Below are 16,739 nucleotides of genomic sequence, written 5' to 3'. Positions count from 1 at the left end.
AAACTTGGAGTCATCCCAGATCCCTTCTTCCCTTTCACCCCTGTAGATCTCTAAGACCCTTCAGTTCTCTCTCCTGAGCAGCTCTTGTCAACATCCCTTCTTCTGCATCCCCTCCTACAATGGTAGGCTGGGTTCCCATCTTTCACTTACTACTGCATCATCTCCTAAATGGTCTCTAAGGGAAGATTCACCCCTTCCAATCCATTCTCAACAACTGCCACTAGAAGGATCCTCTGCTTCACAGCTCTTATGACATCACCTCCTTGCTTAATATCCTGACTGGCTAAACTAAAGTCTAAACTCCTTAACACTGACATCAACAATCTTCATGGTCTCACTCCAAACTGCTAGAACAGTGGTTCTCAACACGTGGACTCCAACACACAGTATTAGTGTCACCTGGGAACGTGTTAGAAATGCAAATTCTCAGGCTCCCATCCCAAATCTGCTAAATCAGAAACTCTGGGAGTGGGCCCAGCAGTGTGTTTTGACAAGCCCTCCAGGTGATTCTGATGCTTAATACAGTTTGAGAACCACAGATCCAGACAACGACTGAGTAGAAGGGTGAGAGGTGTATCCATATTTCAAAGCCAAGTTCAACTTGCAAGTTTCAAGAAGTCTCCCTGACTCCACCAGCCCAGGCTGGCCACTTCCTTCCTTCAACACATTCATATCCATTCCACACTGCTTAGTCTTTAAAAACAATTTTCCAAATGTTAATATTTCTCTCCTAATCTAGACAGCAAGATCCTTGAAAGCAAGCATCATGTCTGACAACTTTCCACCTCTTTAGCACTCAATGCAGGGTGAGCGGACAAAACAAGACATGGAGTTTGAAAGCGGGCATTAACTGAGATTCCTGGCTAGGGTCATTCATTAAGTCATCCATCTATTCATGTATCCATTCTTTTATAATTCAAATATCTATTGGGTATCTATTATGTGTTTGTGCTAGGGATACAAAGGTGAGCAAATCTAAATACGGTCCTTAACATCTTGTAGCACAATACAAACTGCAGATTGAAACCCAACAGTAGGTCTTTTTTTTTTTGAGTGGGAGAACTTTACGGGGTTTTTTTCTTGAATTTTATTTTATTTATTTATTTATTATATAGCAGGTTCTTATTAGTTATCTATTTCATACATATTGTGTATATATGTCAGTCCCAATCTCCCAATTCATCCCAGCACCACATCCACACCCCCTGCTTTCCCCCCTTGGTGTCCATACATTTGTTCTCTACATCTGTGTCTCTCCAATAGTAGGTCTTGATATCAATGTATGGAACACAAACATTTTGAACAACACAGAACAGAACAAAAAATATCATAGTGGGTTGTAGGTAGTGAAGATAAATTATTGCTTCAAGAAAATGTTGCCAGTTAAAGACATGTACACATGGACAGGGTCATGATACAAAATAAATAGTTCAGGAGAGATCAGTGTAAAAAGAGTTTGAAAAAGTTAATTCAAGTGGATCTTTTTAGAGTCACTCAAAAACATGAGGAAGGAAAAAGAGCTAACGTTTGCTGAGTACTTACTAAGTTCCAGGACTGTTGTATACATTCTCATTTAATTTTCTTGACAACATTTGGAGGTTAGTGTAATTCTAGTTTTAGCCCCAGAAATGCTGAGGCTCCTTAGGGAAGTTAATTACTTGGCCCAGGGCTGCAGGAAGCTGGCGTCAGAGCCCTGGACATGGGGTCTTTCCACCACATGGCTGTGGTAGACCCTTTCATTTAGGCTCCGTCTTTGGTGGTGGATTACTAATTAATTGCCTGGGGTATCTCGAGCCCCTCCTCTTTAAAATCTGTGAGGCAGAAATGGGCTTCCAATGTGGTTAATATTCAAAAGGAGCCCACTAACGAATTGTCCCAGGGATAATTACCTCAGCTCTGTTTATAGAAAACCATATGTCGATAATAGCACAATTTGCTATTTGGGAAGAGCTGATTTTCTATAAATCCGGAAGGTTAGTGTTGCTTTTCTATAAATATGGAAATGTGCTAATCATCACCTCATCTGCTGGAGACTGCTAATAAATCAGAATGTCATTTACATATTAACCTACAAAGAACAAAAACATCTACCTTCTTTCCCTTTGACAAATAATAGAATCATGCACACCCTTCTCTCTATGTTTGATGTTTGTCTAATTTTCTCTTTGTCGCTTTTTCATCCTCTCTCTCACTCCCTTTCCCCTCTCCCTCTCTCTCTCCTCTTTTTCAATGTCTTTTTTCTCTCTGTGTATCTTTGATCTAATGACTTTAACAATATTTATATTCTATCAAGTGCTTGTTTCTAAGAAATACCCCGTGTGGTATACATTCATGTCCTCAAAGAGCTGAGCTTGGAATGGAATGATTTAAGTGAACACATGGGCTGGTTTGCTCTGGGGGGATCTTTTGTCCTTGGGTTTGCCTCAGATTCTCTATGGGTTCATCCCAGAGGACGCACAAGGCTGTTTTCTTCTAATGTGTTCTTTAGATAAAATGCTTCTCCCCCAAAGAGAGCATGAAACCATCCATCAAAAATCAGGGGATGTCTTGGATGTTGGGGAGGTGATGTTAGACTTCAGTGGGACCCTAGACTTTCCTCAAGGGCTGCTGCTGAGAGCTTTCTACCTTCTACAGGAAACAGTATGGATTGGGGCTTGAATTTCTGGATTTAGATTTTTTTTCTCCTTCATCCCTTCTTTGGATCTCCTATTATTTGTCTTTGTATAAAGATCTGACAAAGAGAATAGTGCATTCACCATCTGGCTGCTCTGGAGTCTGGCCCTATTACAGAGCTGATAATTTACCTAGGACAGGGCAAGTACTTCAGTGACACCATTCTATTCATGTACGTTTCCTGCCTTCTTTGGCACATGCTGTGCTGTCAGCCTCCAAAGCACTTTCCTGTCTTGCCAACCTGACAGATTCCAACTCATTCTTTTGAACTTGTATGGGCAGCCCCACCTCCCTGAAACCTGCCCTGATATTCCTCTGCACATTCTTCCATAGTTTTGTTCGTTCAGACATGCATTCATCAACCATGTTAACTGAGTTTGTATCATGTGCCAGGTGAACAAAATCGACATGGTTCCGGTTCTTGCAAAGCTCACAGTCTAGGGGAGGAAACTAAATAAACAGCCAGAACCCCAGATGTCATCCTTGGTTCCTCCTTTACTTCTTGCCCCTCATCAGTGAGACCTGTCATCTTTACTTCTAAAGCATACGTGGCATCTGTCCACATCTCTATTACCATCTAACTGGTCCAAACAACTATGACCTCTCATCTGGCCACTGCTAGAATATGATGGCTTTTTTTCTTTTCTTTCTCTTTTTTCTCTTTCCTTTCTTTCTTCCTCTGTGTTCTTTTCTTGTTGTTGTCATCGTTGCTGTCCCGCTCACACTCTAACACAGCAAGCTTATTTTAGCCTACAGCCTTGGTACTAGCTATTCTCTCTGTCTGGGCTATCCTTCTCTCTGATGTTTGCATAGCTGTATTCTAATCATTCAGATCTCAACTTAAATGCCCCCTCTTCAGAAAGGCCTTTTCTGACCATGTGGCAAGTCCCTCTTTGTTATAGCACCCTATTTTAATTCTCAGAACATCACTATATATTCTGTAATTACCACGCTCACATGCCTTTTTGTTTATTGTCAACCTCCTCCTTCTAGTATGCATGTTCCATGAAAGCAGGGGTCTCATATGTTTTGTTCACTGTTATATATTCATCTCCTAGAACAGTGCCTGGCCTTAATAACTTCTGTTGAGTCAGCTAATGAATAGATACATATAAAATTGCAAACTGTGATAAGAGCTGGCTAGAAAATGAACAGGTCGTAGAAATAGAGAATAACTGTGAGAGGAGAAGGAGAAGACAATCACTTAGTTTAGGATTATCTGGGAAAGTGTCTGGGATTAACTGGGATAAGGTCCAAAAGATTCAGAAGGAGACTCCAAAGACAAGAAAGAGGGAGGATGTCCTGGGCAGAGTGGACAGCCTGCCATGTTTGAGAACTGAAATAAGCAACGTGTGGCTAAAGCCCGCAGGTGAGGGGAGGATGGAGGGAGCTGAGGTTGGAAGAAGCTGCAGAGCGTCTTGCTGGTCATGGTAAGAAGTATGGACCATGTCTGCAGTGAAACGGGAAACCACTGCAGGGTTATCAGCAGGGCACTGCCAGGGTCTAATCTCTGTGTCAGCAGGTCGTTCCAATACTATACAGAGTACAGATTACATGCGTTGAGAGTGGACTCAGGGAGCACAGTTAGAAGACTCTTGTTGACATCCAGGTAGGGAATAAAGAATGGAGATGAAAGAATATGATTGATTAGGGACATATTTTGAAAGCAGAGTTTAGATAATTTGCAGATGGCCTGGGTGTGAATTGTGAGGTGTACTCCTTCTACATTACATTACATTATATTTACATTACATTATATTACATTACATTACATTATATTTACATTACATTATATTACATTACATTACATTATTTTCGTTCTACATTATATTTCTAACACACACACACACACACACACATTAGGGCAAGAAGAACATGATGAGTTTGCCTGGGAGGGCCAGCTTCCTGGGAGAGATGTCTCTCAACATGCAACATGAAGTAGAGTTTCTTAGCAGTTAAGGAATCTAAGTAAATCTGATAAGATACCTCCATCAGGGATGCTGTAATAGAAACCATGCATGGAATAGAAAGTAAACTAATAGCCCTCAAGGCTCTAAAAGTTCATGATTCTATAGTTTGGGGCCATATTGAAAGGGCTCTGCAAAGACCTTAACAAAACATGACTTCTATTGATGCTCTGCTGGTGAGAAGCCAGTAGCATTTCATGGCCCCATATAAAAGCCATTAGGCAACGCGGTAGTAAAAAGAGTTCTTTTTACAAAGATGTCTTTGCTTTTCATGTAGGTCCTGCCATTTAAAAGCTAAAACTTTGAATCTCTGGGTCTCAGTTTTCCCATAACTAATGTGTGGATAATAAACTACTGCAAAAGGCTCTTATGAGAATTGACTCTAAAAAGCACGTGATAAATAAAACACGGTCTAAACGGTAGTTACTATTATGGTTTACAGTTTTAGGTGGGATTGTAAGTAGCAAATATCATTTGATCAAGGACTGTGGAATGAAAAAATATGCCGGCAGATGGTAGCAAGGAATCCAGATTTTGGAGTCAGACACATCTGGGTGGGGATCTTGGTTCTACTAGTTAACAGTTGTATGACCTTGATCAGGGTACTTGATTTCTCTGAACCTTAGTTTTTTCAAGACCCAAATAGGAATGATAACAAGGATTTGTTTGAGAATAATTCCAAGTACATCTTGCATGATAAGTGTTTAAGCAGATAGCTTTCCCTTTAATGCAGGATATTAGGATAGCTTAGTGTTTGAAAATATGGGTTCTGTCACTTATTAGCTGTGTGATTACCAGCAGATTATTTAATCATTTTAAGTCTCAATTTTCTCACCTGTTAAGCTGGAGGTATTAATGGCATTTAACTGATAGAGTAATTGTGAGGAATAAGTGAACTTATCTACAGAAAATATTTAGTGTAATGCTCAGGCTCTAATGAGCACTCGATAAGCATCAATTGCTGAACAAGGTTCTAATTTAGATTCCTTGGACTCAAATCTCATCTCCATCACTTATCAACCATGTGACCCTCAGGCAAATTAACCTCTTCATGCCTCAGTTTCCTGTTTCCCTAAATGAGACAATGACAGTAATACTTCATAGGATTGTTATGAATATGAAATGAAACAGTCTGTGTGATCAGGTGGCCCAGGGCCTGGCATAGAGTAAGAGTTTAAAAATGGTACCTATTATTGCTGCACTATGTTGATGTTACTATTACCATATTTATTATTCCCTGCTTTCCAGTTATTAACTCTATAATGTTAACTGTCCTCTCATCTGTAAAGTGGGGACAATAAGACAACATATCTCATAGGGCTCTGCAATTGGTCAGCTCTGAAACACTGTTCAAATGGAAGGGAAATCATTATCATCATGTCCAGCCTGCAGTGGGCAATATTTCCGCTGTAGACTTGGAGACTCATCAATCATGCCTCCTCCCCCACCTGCCCATTTTTTAAATCAAAGTCATTCATTTCTTTCTCTAGAGCTTCATCCCGTTTTGGAGGGACTGCTCCTCCCATTGATCAAGGTCAATTTGAATTCTCATCACTATCTTTCAAGGTGGTAACAACTCTGCCTAAATCAGTGCCTGCATTCCATTATGCCTCCCCTTGATGGCTGCCAGATAACAGTGACGCTGGAAAAGATCCTTCTAGTGAGAGTACAGTACATTCAGCCAGTTACTGGTCATTGCCCTCTAGCTGGGGTCCTTGGCCAACTGGTCTACCACCTAACACACTGGGTAGAAAAAGTCACAGCGACATGACTAAAATCTCACTAAAGCTGATATCAATTATACTTCTACATTCTCTTCCTCCATCTTCCTTTTCTCTATTTATTCATTCCTTCAGTTTTTCATTCAACATTTATTAAGCCCACATAACATGGTAAGCACTGTCTAGTTACCAACATGGGTCCCCTTATCTCATATAGAAGGTAATGGGGTTTCTCTGTTATAATCATCTGATTATAGTCAGGATGACTTATTAAAGGACAACCAAACTGATTACTACCTAAAATGGATTAACAAATTATCTTTTTATTCACTGTACTTAGAATTAACTGGTTCTAATAAAATATATTTACATATAAAAACTCCTAAGGTTGGTAAAATGTAATCATTCACATCTGGTATTGAAGATGATCTTCATAATAGCTTCTGAGGAATTATATTATTATTTTTCCCAATTTTATAGAGAGAAAGCTGAGGTCCAAAGCCCCAAAGTAAATGGCTCAACATGATTCAGTTAGTTTTTAACTAAGGTCTTCTGATGTAGAGCTTGTGTATTGTCCCACACCATTTCCCCACACTTCTGTCATTCATTCTGATACTATATTCCAGGGGCTTAGACTCTAGCAGCACTGGTAAGATGGCCAACAGTTAATGAACATTTCATTATGTGGCAGACACTGAGTTAGGCACTTTAAATGCACTATCTCATTTAATCCTCAGGAAAGACTGGGGAAGAGGATACTATAATCCCCAATTTACAAATGAAGAACTGAAACTCAGCAATGTTAAATAACTTGTGCAAGGTCGAGGTCATCTTGTTATTATGGGTGGAGCCAGACGTCCACGTGAGAACCTGTGATGTAAACCAACACGCTGTAATGCCTCAGAGATGTTTTACCTAGGATTTTTCAAACTGCCGGCCACAGCCCATTAGCAGATTGTAAGAGAAATTTAGTGGGTCATGACCAGCATTCAACAAAATGAAATAGAATACACTAAGAGGGAAATCCTCAGAGAGCATCACACAAAGCATGGTTAAGTATTGCAACTTATTTCAGCTGGATGTCAGTGGGCTGGGTCATGATCTAAAATGTATTGCTTACTTTTGGGGGTAGTCAAAAACGCATTAGACACACTGTCTGAACCCAGTGTGCTCCACGGACTGTGGACATGTATCTAATCACTTTAAATAAAGGGAAAATCATCAATAGCCATAATGAAGGCATTAGGAAGTATATTAGCTGGGGTTCTCCATACACTTTACATATATATGTAAAGAGATTTATTATTAAAAAAAATTAGCTCACATAACTGTGGAGCCTGACAAGTCCCAAGATCTGCATTTGGCAAGCTGTGGACCCAGGGGAGTTGATGGTTTAGCTCCAGTCTGATTTCGAAGGCCTGAGAATCAGGGGAGCTGAGGGTGTAGTCCCAGTCTGAAGGTTGGCAGGCTTGAGACCCAGAAAGAGCTGACGTTTTAGTGTGAGTCCGAAGGCAAGAAAAAAGCCAATTTTCCAGCTCAAGGCAGTCAGGCAGGAAGAATCCTCTCTTACGCGGGGGACGGTAAGATTTCTGTCTATTCACAACTTCTGCTGGTTGAATGAGGTCCACCCACTTTAGGGAGGGCAATCTGCTTTGCTCAGGTTACCGATTTAAATGTTAATCTCATCCAAAAACACCCTCACAGGAACACCCAGAATAATGTTGACCAAGTATCTGGACACCCTGGCCCAGTCAAACTGACACATAAAATTAACCATCACAGGAAGGTGGTCAAGGGGGAAAGGCAGAGGCAGATGTGAGTAATAACTGCCAAGGTAGGTGTGTGAAGTCTCATGTAATGAAACAGCTTATCTAAATGAAGATGAAAAAAACAAGCATTCACTGAGTTCTAACTCTGTGGCAGGCGGCATACTGAGTTCTTACATGCATCTCATTCCATTTAAGCTTCCTGGCAATGCTTTGAGCTGTGTTTTATGGCTGTACCCATTTTACAAATGATGAAAACCAGGCACTGAAAGATAAATGACACATCCAAGGTGACACCACTGGTTAGAAGCAGAGTAAGGTTTGAAATGAAGATTTCTAATTCCAACTTCAGTGCTTCTTGTGGTACCCCTGGATATTTATTTCACTTATTTTCTTTTTTAAAAAACTATTAAACTGCTTGTGATAGCTTTGAAAGTGGATAAATCAGGTTTTAAAAATACCTAACGGAGTATTATACTCAATATTCACTCCTAAGGGCAATATTGGGTCAGCTTGACCCTTGACTGGGAATTGTCACAGAGAACTGTTAAAGGTTAAACTGACCAGCTTGTGACGGTCTGTTCCGAAGCTTAGGTACATTCACAGAGCCAAGAACAAGCATGGTGTGCTGGCACCCAAGGCACTCAATAAAGCGAAACTTAAAGACCTATAGGCCAGAAAATGTATCTAAGCCACCAATGGCAGGTGGTTTCAATAGCAAATGCTACCGGGACCACTGAGTTGAGGACCGTGACACCAGATATGGGCTCAGGCGGAAAGAACTGATCAATTAGTGATGTCTAGCCGAGGCAGAGGCTGACCCATGGTAGAGCCTCAGTATCTTTCCGGCTGGGGTAATTCAGAATCCAAGCCCATCAATCCTGGGCATCCTCTGGAGATTTACTTACACTCTGGAGAGTCGTGGATTCCTAATGGGTCTGAGCAGGGATTAAGGGCCCCTGAGCTATGTGTTTTCTATTCCTTTAGTAGAACGAGACAAAGGCAGCCCAGATGATTAAGCTGTGTATGGACAGTAACTGGGATGAGATGGGTGTATAAATTAAGTCCCTCAAATTTTTCATACATTCCATCACATTTATATATTATTGATGTTGTTTGCTGACAATTCCCTTTCAGGAAGGTTCTAAGCAGAGCATTTTCCCTTCTTCCCCAAAGTAGCAGGCAGGAAACAATCTCCGAGGAAAACCCTTCTCATAATCTAATCTCCACCCGTCCATCCATCCATCCACTCACCTAGTAAATACTCAGAGAGAACCTATGATTTCCAGGGACACAGGAGTGAAACACACAGATTCCCATCCTGGAGAAATGTGCAGTCAGTTGGGGGCTAAGAATAATACAATGCGATAAATGCTTGACTAGAAATAAATACAGTAGAAGCACAAAGGAGGGAGCAACCCACCCTTTCTTCCCCTCCCATTTTCTAGACTCCAGAGACATTCACACCTGATCTTCTGACGTTAGTAGGAATGGGAGCTTGCCTGCTGGAGAACGCAGCTGGAGCTTTCTAAGAGGAGAGAGTTGCATGGGAGTGGCTGAAGCAGCAAGTGGTGAGGGTCAGTAGTAGGAGATGAGTGATTCACCCAAAGGCCAGACTCTTTGTAGAGGGCTTGCCCCTGAGGCCGGTGCATACGTGAGAACAATCCAGTGGCTGGGTTATGGCAGGACGAGTGCTGATATCAGTAACCTGGAAACGGAGTCAGTGTTGGCCTCCAGGGAGCCACAGAGAGGATGACAAGCTGCAGAACGGCAAGCTGCTCGAGCCACGCAAAGGTGAACATTGAGACAGGAGGGTCCCTGCCACCGGACCAGATGCGCAGCCTTCAAGGGAGCGTGCACTGGCCCTGCTCTACCCTCCAGCCCACTGCTCACTGCGGGGCTAGGCTGTACTGAGCTAAATGCTGGTCCCTTGACTTAATCATACTCACTTTCTTCTTGCTGCTGTTCCTTCTACCTAGAACACTGCTCCCCTCTCCTCCCCACCCTCTCTTCTTCACCTGCCTAATGCTTATTCATCTTTGGTCTCTGCTTAAACAGGGTTTTCCAGACAGTCTTTCTGTCTCCCCAGTTCCAGGTTGGGAACCTGTCTTAGGTATTGGGTCGGCCAAAAATTTCATTTGGGTTTTTCCATAACATCTTATGGAAAAACTCGAACGTACCTTTTGGTTGACCCAATACTTCCGTGTACCCAGGACACAGCTCTCTGTATATCACACTATTACAACTGCCTGTTTCCATAGTGCATCTTGTGAATGATGTGTTTCTGGAGTTTTGTCCACAGGCTGAGGCTGACTCACAGTAGAGGCTCAGTGTCTTTCTGGCAGGGCTGGTTCAGAATCTAAACCCATAGGTGCTGGGCGTCCTCTGGAGCTTCTCTTACACTCTGAAGAATCAAGGGTGGATTTCTAAACAGTCTCAGCTGGACTGAACAGTGAGGATGGTGAGGTGGGCAGGAACCTGATTGTGAAGAGTCTTATACTCATGGCTAAGTAGTCTGGGCTGGCCCAAAAGGTCTTTTGCTGTGTCTGCTAACCAACCAATCATCCTGAACAGACAGGCACTAGATTCTAACAAGCTCCAGGCTTTACCCCAGTTACCATGACAACCAGGCTTCACGGCGATGGATGGTATTGAATGACTGACAGACTCCTGGTGTCTTGGCTCTGTCCCCACCCCCCTTAAGTCACTTGCATACACATGGAACTGAGACTCTCAGCACCCTCCTCCTGAATTTGTCCTGATTTTGACTTTCCACCTCTATCACTGAAAACAGCCTCAGCCTGAAAGGAGAAAAAGGTGTGATAATGTCAAAATTACTCCCAGGACCACCCTTAGCTCCCTCTCCCCAACTGATATAATGTGGCAAGAAGAAAATGGGCTTTGGACACAGACCTTGGTTCAATCCCATTCTACTATTTACTTATTGTATCGTTTTGGGCAAGTGACTGAAACTACCTAAGCCTTGATTTGCTCATCTCTAAAATGGGAATAATTGTACTTGCTGTGGAACGATGTGTGAATATTAAATAACGCCTGGAAAATCTTTGCCCAGCACATGATGTGGACATTGTTCCCTCCATCTTCTTCATTCACTCCCTCTCAGTTAATAGAACAGTTTATCCTGCAGAGAAGTTGATTAAGAAAATTGGTGTTCACAGACTCCTCAGCCTCCCGTATTCTCCAATTTTTCCAGTTCAGAATCAGGAAACAACAGCCCAGTCTAGGGATGCTGTGGCCTTTCTGGCAGCAGTAATGATAGTAATACTTGACCATTATTGCTAGTTTCAAGCCAGGGAGTATCCTAAGCACTGTACATGGCATGGATTAACTCATTTAACCCTCAGAGCAACCCTATGAGGTAGACAGTGTTAAAATCCCCATGTCATAGATGAGATAACTGTGATACAGGGAGGTTCAGACAGTAAGTGAGCATGGAAATTTCCACCTCAGGCAGTTTCCATTTCACAGCCTGGCCCTCAGCTATACTGCTGCCTCCCATCATGACCAAAATCATCTAGCGGGTCAGAGTCCCTGAAGGTAGCCCTTTATCAGGTGGAGGGAGACCTGAGACCGCAGCCCCAGCATTGCCCATTGGGAGCATGGATTCCTTTTTCTGAGTTGCTTTGTGGAATGAGGGGTTTGGGGAGGCCACTGCTACTCATGGCCCATGATGAACAGTTTCCTGCAGAGTAAGACTGGCTTGATGAGATGGCGCGGGCCCCGAGTTTGGATACGGCGCACCTGGCATCAAACCCCGATTCCTGGCTTGTTAGTCATGGAACTTTGGGCAAGTTACCTAACAATCATAGCAACAACTAATAAGATTTGTTGAACACTTAATTGTACCAGACACCAGTTTTAGAGATTCATGTATAGAAACCATTTTCATCTCCATTTTCAAATGGGGAACATGAGGCACAAAGAGGTTCGGTCACTCATCCAAAGCCACACTCCCAGTGAAGGGTAGAACTCTGGCTCCAGAGTTCACACACTTAACCACCACAGCTCCTGCCTTCTCCAACCCCAGATTGCCTGCAAAAGGAGTAAATCCTCCCAGCCCCATTGTGAGCTTCCAATGAGATAATGCAGATGAAAGAGCTTTATAAAATATCAACTCTTAATCAAGCATGAGATATTACAAGGATATGATTTATACTGTCACCCAAAAGAAGACCTGTGACTCTCAAAACATTTTAGAGGTACTGTCTAGATGGGTTGGAATCAGCCCATCCCTGAGCACTTCTGGGGGCTTGTTACATGCCGAGCCTTGCAAACCCAAGAGATGACTTCATAAGTTTGCAGGATAATTGGAAGAACAGACCAAGAAATTGACAATTACTATAGTGTGCTAAATACTGTGCTATAGGGAAGCATGCGGATACCATGAAGGACACACAGGGATACTGTGGGGACACAGATATAGGGCCCTTGTGAGTGAGGGAATGTTTTCTAGAGCTGAGTGGGAGAAACTCAGTGAAGGAGGTAAGGGAACTTTCTAGTCAGAGGGAACAGCACATGCAAAGGCACAGAGGTACCTGTACTATTATTCTCAGGTGGTTGGGAAAAAACATGCATTTTTTTAACATTTTTATTGGAGTATAATTGCTTTACAATGTTGAGTTAGTTTCTGCTGTATAACAAAGTGAATCAGTTATATGTATACGTATATCCCCATATCCCCTCCCTCTTGAATCTCCCTCCCACCCTCCCTATCCCATCCTTCTAGGTGGAGAAGCATGTGTTTTAATGGATACACAGAAGCACCTGGGGGCAGGGAAGTTAGCCAACGCTTCCCAGCTCATCCAGTCACAGATTAAACAATCATCTTTTCCAATGTTATGGCATGAAATAGGCTATATGATTCTTCCTCTCCCTTGAGGGCAACCAACATAGCAAAGCAACATAGCACACAGATCACAGCAGCAACCTAAATGGCATCTGTTTGCTGCACAGAGATAAATAATGCATCACACCTGCTCTTTTCCACCTGATGCTTGTCATCTGAGGAACGACAGAGACTTGCTGATTCTGGCACCTCAGAAATAAGGCTGCCTGGCTCTGCCTTAGAGCCACATGGATGCAGTATCTCCACGGAGGTGTGAAGACAGCTCTCACACCTGCACCACAGCCCAGACCAGGTGTGAAACAAGCAGTAGACATGGTGGCCAGAGACGTGTCCCCCGGGCTCCTGGCCTGCCAGGCGGGCACAACAGCTCCTCTGGGGACCACACTAGAGTGGGAAGGACCCCAAGGGTCTCCCAGTACTTCCCTGGCTGATTTGCACCTCCTTCCTTTCCACTCTGGAGTTCAGACCATGTTGGCCTTTCTGAGCAGACTCTTGCTGCTGGGGGCACAAGGCCTTCACGCGGCCTCCCTTTGCTCTCAATGTTCTCCACTTTGTCTGGCTAATCCCTACTCATCCTTTCACACTTGCCTCTGGTATCCTTCCTCTGACCCCCTAAGGAAGATTGCCCCGAGCTTGCTGCCTTCTTTCAAAGTCCTCAACACACAGTACAACAACTATCAGCTTACCTGTCCATGTCTCCACACTTGGCTGTAAGCTCACTGACAGCAAACACTCCCTTTAGCCCTCTTCACTTCCCAGATACCTGGAACACAATAAGAAATCATTAAGGACGTAACCAAGTGATCTCAAATGCTCCTCAAGTGTTCCGGTGTGTTTCTTAAAGTTTCAGAATCTTGGCTTTAGAGGAGCTCTTAAAAGACATCTTGTGAATTCTGCAAATGCTTCTACTCACAGGCAAACAGCTAACTTCTGCTTGGGACCCTCCAGATACGGGGAGCTCACTGCCTCCTGAAACAACTCCTATCTCCTTGGCCTCTGAGTGTTGCGGTGATTTACCTTAAGCTGAGCCTCAATCTATCTCCCTGTAGTATCTGCCCTTTTGGTCCTAGTTCTTGCCCTTGTGACCACACAAACAAGCCTAATTCCTCTTCCTCAAGACAACCCTCTGGAGGGCTGAATCTAATCCTACTGACCTCTCTTAAAGAGAAACGTCTCCTTTCTTGTTCAGGTAAACATCCTGCATCCCCTCAAACATTCCCCAAAGGATTTGGCTTTACATTTGTTCACCCTCATGCTCATTCTCATTCAATCATTCCCCATTTTCTTCTTTTATTAAATCTTATTGTGGTAAAAACACTTAACATGAGATCTAATCTTGTGACAAATGTTTAAGGGTACAATACCGAATCCTTCACTATAGGGACAACGTTCTGGCAGATCTCCAGAACTTACTCATCTTGCATAGTGGAGATTTTATGCCCGTTGATTAGCAATTCCTCGTCCTCCCCCAACCCCCGGCAACCACAATTCTATGCTCTGCTTCCACGAGTTCGGCTACTTCACATACTCCATATAAGTGGAATCATGCAGTATTGGACCTTCTGTGACTGGCTTCTTTCACCTAGCATGATGTCCGCCAGGTTCATCCACGTTGTTGCACGTGGCATGATTTCCTTCTTCTCAGAGGCTGGATGATGTCCAGTGAATGTTCTGTTTTCTTATTTCCTTTTAAAAGTGTGGCTCCCAGAACTCGGCACCAGGTTCTGGGTTTCTCTAACCTGCGCAGAGGGAATGAGATTATCCCCGCCTTTACTTTATTGATCATAATTTTCACCTGGCTTCATTGCCCTCCGGAGCTGAAAGTGATCTAAAACCCTTGGGCCTTTTCTCTTGTTCTCCGGCTAAGCTGGCTCTCTTCCTTACTGTGCTCATGCACTTGGTATTTTATCCCCAGGACAGGATGTTACAACTTTTCCAACTGAGTCCCATTTTGCTATGCTTGGTCTGTCTGTCCATCAGCCCTTTGAGGGCTTTTTGGACCCTGATTCTTTTTCTTCCTCTGGGTAGATACAGTGAGCGTGGCTGCTCAGTCCATATCCAAGGCATTGACAAAGGCACCGACTAGGTTAGTATGGAGGCCGGCTTTGTGACAGGCCACCAGAGGTTCTCTGTAGGACCGTGGTACTCAGTATCTCATCCCAGATGCACTGCATAGGCTTCATCTGGGATAGTTATTTAAAATACAGATTGCTGATTACTCAGAAATACAGAATCAGAATTGACAGAGGTGGGGCTCAGGAACCTGTGTTTTTAATAAGCCCTCCAGATGATCTCAATATGTAGCCAGGTTCGGCAAACATCAACTCCTGTTTACTGAGCACGAAAGTCTAAAACAAACGGCAGTTTGATCTGGTCCAAAGCTGACTCTAAGGAGCTGATGGGATGGGGTGGAGCCCTGGCAGAGCACCACCTGGTCCTATAGTCCAGGGATCCCCAACTCCCGGGCCATGGACTGGTAGCGGTCCATGGCCCGTTAGGAACCAGGCCGCACAGCAGGAGCTGAGCGGTGGGCGAGGGACTGAAGCTTCATCTGTATTTACAGCCGTTCCCCATCACTAGCATTACTGCCTGAGCTCTGCCTCCTGTCAGCATTATGGTGAGTTGTGTAATTATTTCATTATATATTACAATGTAATAATGATAGAAATAAAGTGCACAATAAAGGTAATGCGTTTGAATCATCCCGAAACCATCCCCCCACTCCATCCGTGGAAAAATTGTCTTCCACGAAATAAGCAACTCTCAGGACCCAAATCCGTCTCCATTTACTATGTTGCCCCACACCTGCTAGCTTCTCAAGGCCAGAACCTTGTAATTTAGATTTGCATCATATTCATACCAGTTTTATTCTCACAGTGTCTACCTTGTCCAACACACGGTATGCCTGGGATGGTACATAGTAGATGCTTACTAAATTTTTCAGCAGAATTTAGTCTGATGCAATAAATAGAATTAGCTAATTCTTCTAAGCAAGAAAGATGAGTTTGAATCTCAGCTCCACTGTTCTTTTTAGCTATATGGTTTTGGGCAAGATAATTAATCTTTATGAACCAAGGGCATCACAAGTAAACATAAGAAGTATGGGGTAGGTGACTAAGGATAATTTAGCCCTCATGCTGTATGATTCTCAGGTCACAGACCTCCCCTTGCTGGCTGGTACCCTCCTTCAGGGTCCTCGGGAGGCGATCCTTTGCAGTCAAGCCGTGCTGCTGAGATCAAGGTGGAATTCTCTTCTCCAAGCAGCGCGTGGCAGGCTGTCTGCAGACCCCTCATGAGTATAATCACTCCACAGGCATCCTCCAGCCCCCACTAATCGGCCCGGCCCGTCACTTTAATTGGGCAGCACTACACCACTCACCTAAGTAATCACTCTGGCTTCTGCCCATGAATTCCTTTCATCCACTTTTGTTTATCACGGTTGAAGCGTTTTTTAATCAAAACAATTAGATATGCTAAATCTTCCTCAATTAGTAGTGCACTAAAAATTAAAAGTACTTGAACGGAAATGGCAGAAGAAACCCTGTGCTCGGCGCTGAGTGCTGATGCTTAAAGCATCACTTCTCCCGGGCACTCTCACCTCGGAGTTATCCAGAAGCTGCTGTGCACAGAGGCACAGAGGGCTGCAGCCGAAAGGGGACTCAGGACGAGCAAGTCCAACCCTTTCTCTCCATAAATGGGAAACTGAGGCCCAGTGAGAGCATGGGCCTTTTCTAAGCTCATACAG

At 43.5% G+C, this 16,739-nt stretch overlaps 1 protein-coding gene across 1 annotated transcript in view; it reads left to right on the top strand.

The window, feature by feature from the left end:
* Nucleotides 1–16,739, top strand: part of C8A (complement C8 alpha chain) — a 65,476-nt gene that overhangs the window by 35,632 nt on the left and 13,105 nt on the right. The gene's annotated exons all lie outside the window — the stretch shown is intronic.

The sequence above is a fragment of the Grampus griseus genome (assembly GCF_964374135.1).
Source record: "Grampus griseus genome assembly, chromosome: 1".
NCBI lineage: Eukaryota > Metazoa > Chordata > Mammalia > Artiodactyla > Delphinidae > Grampus > Grampus griseus.
This window is presented reverse-complemented; position numbering and strand designations above follow the sequence as displayed.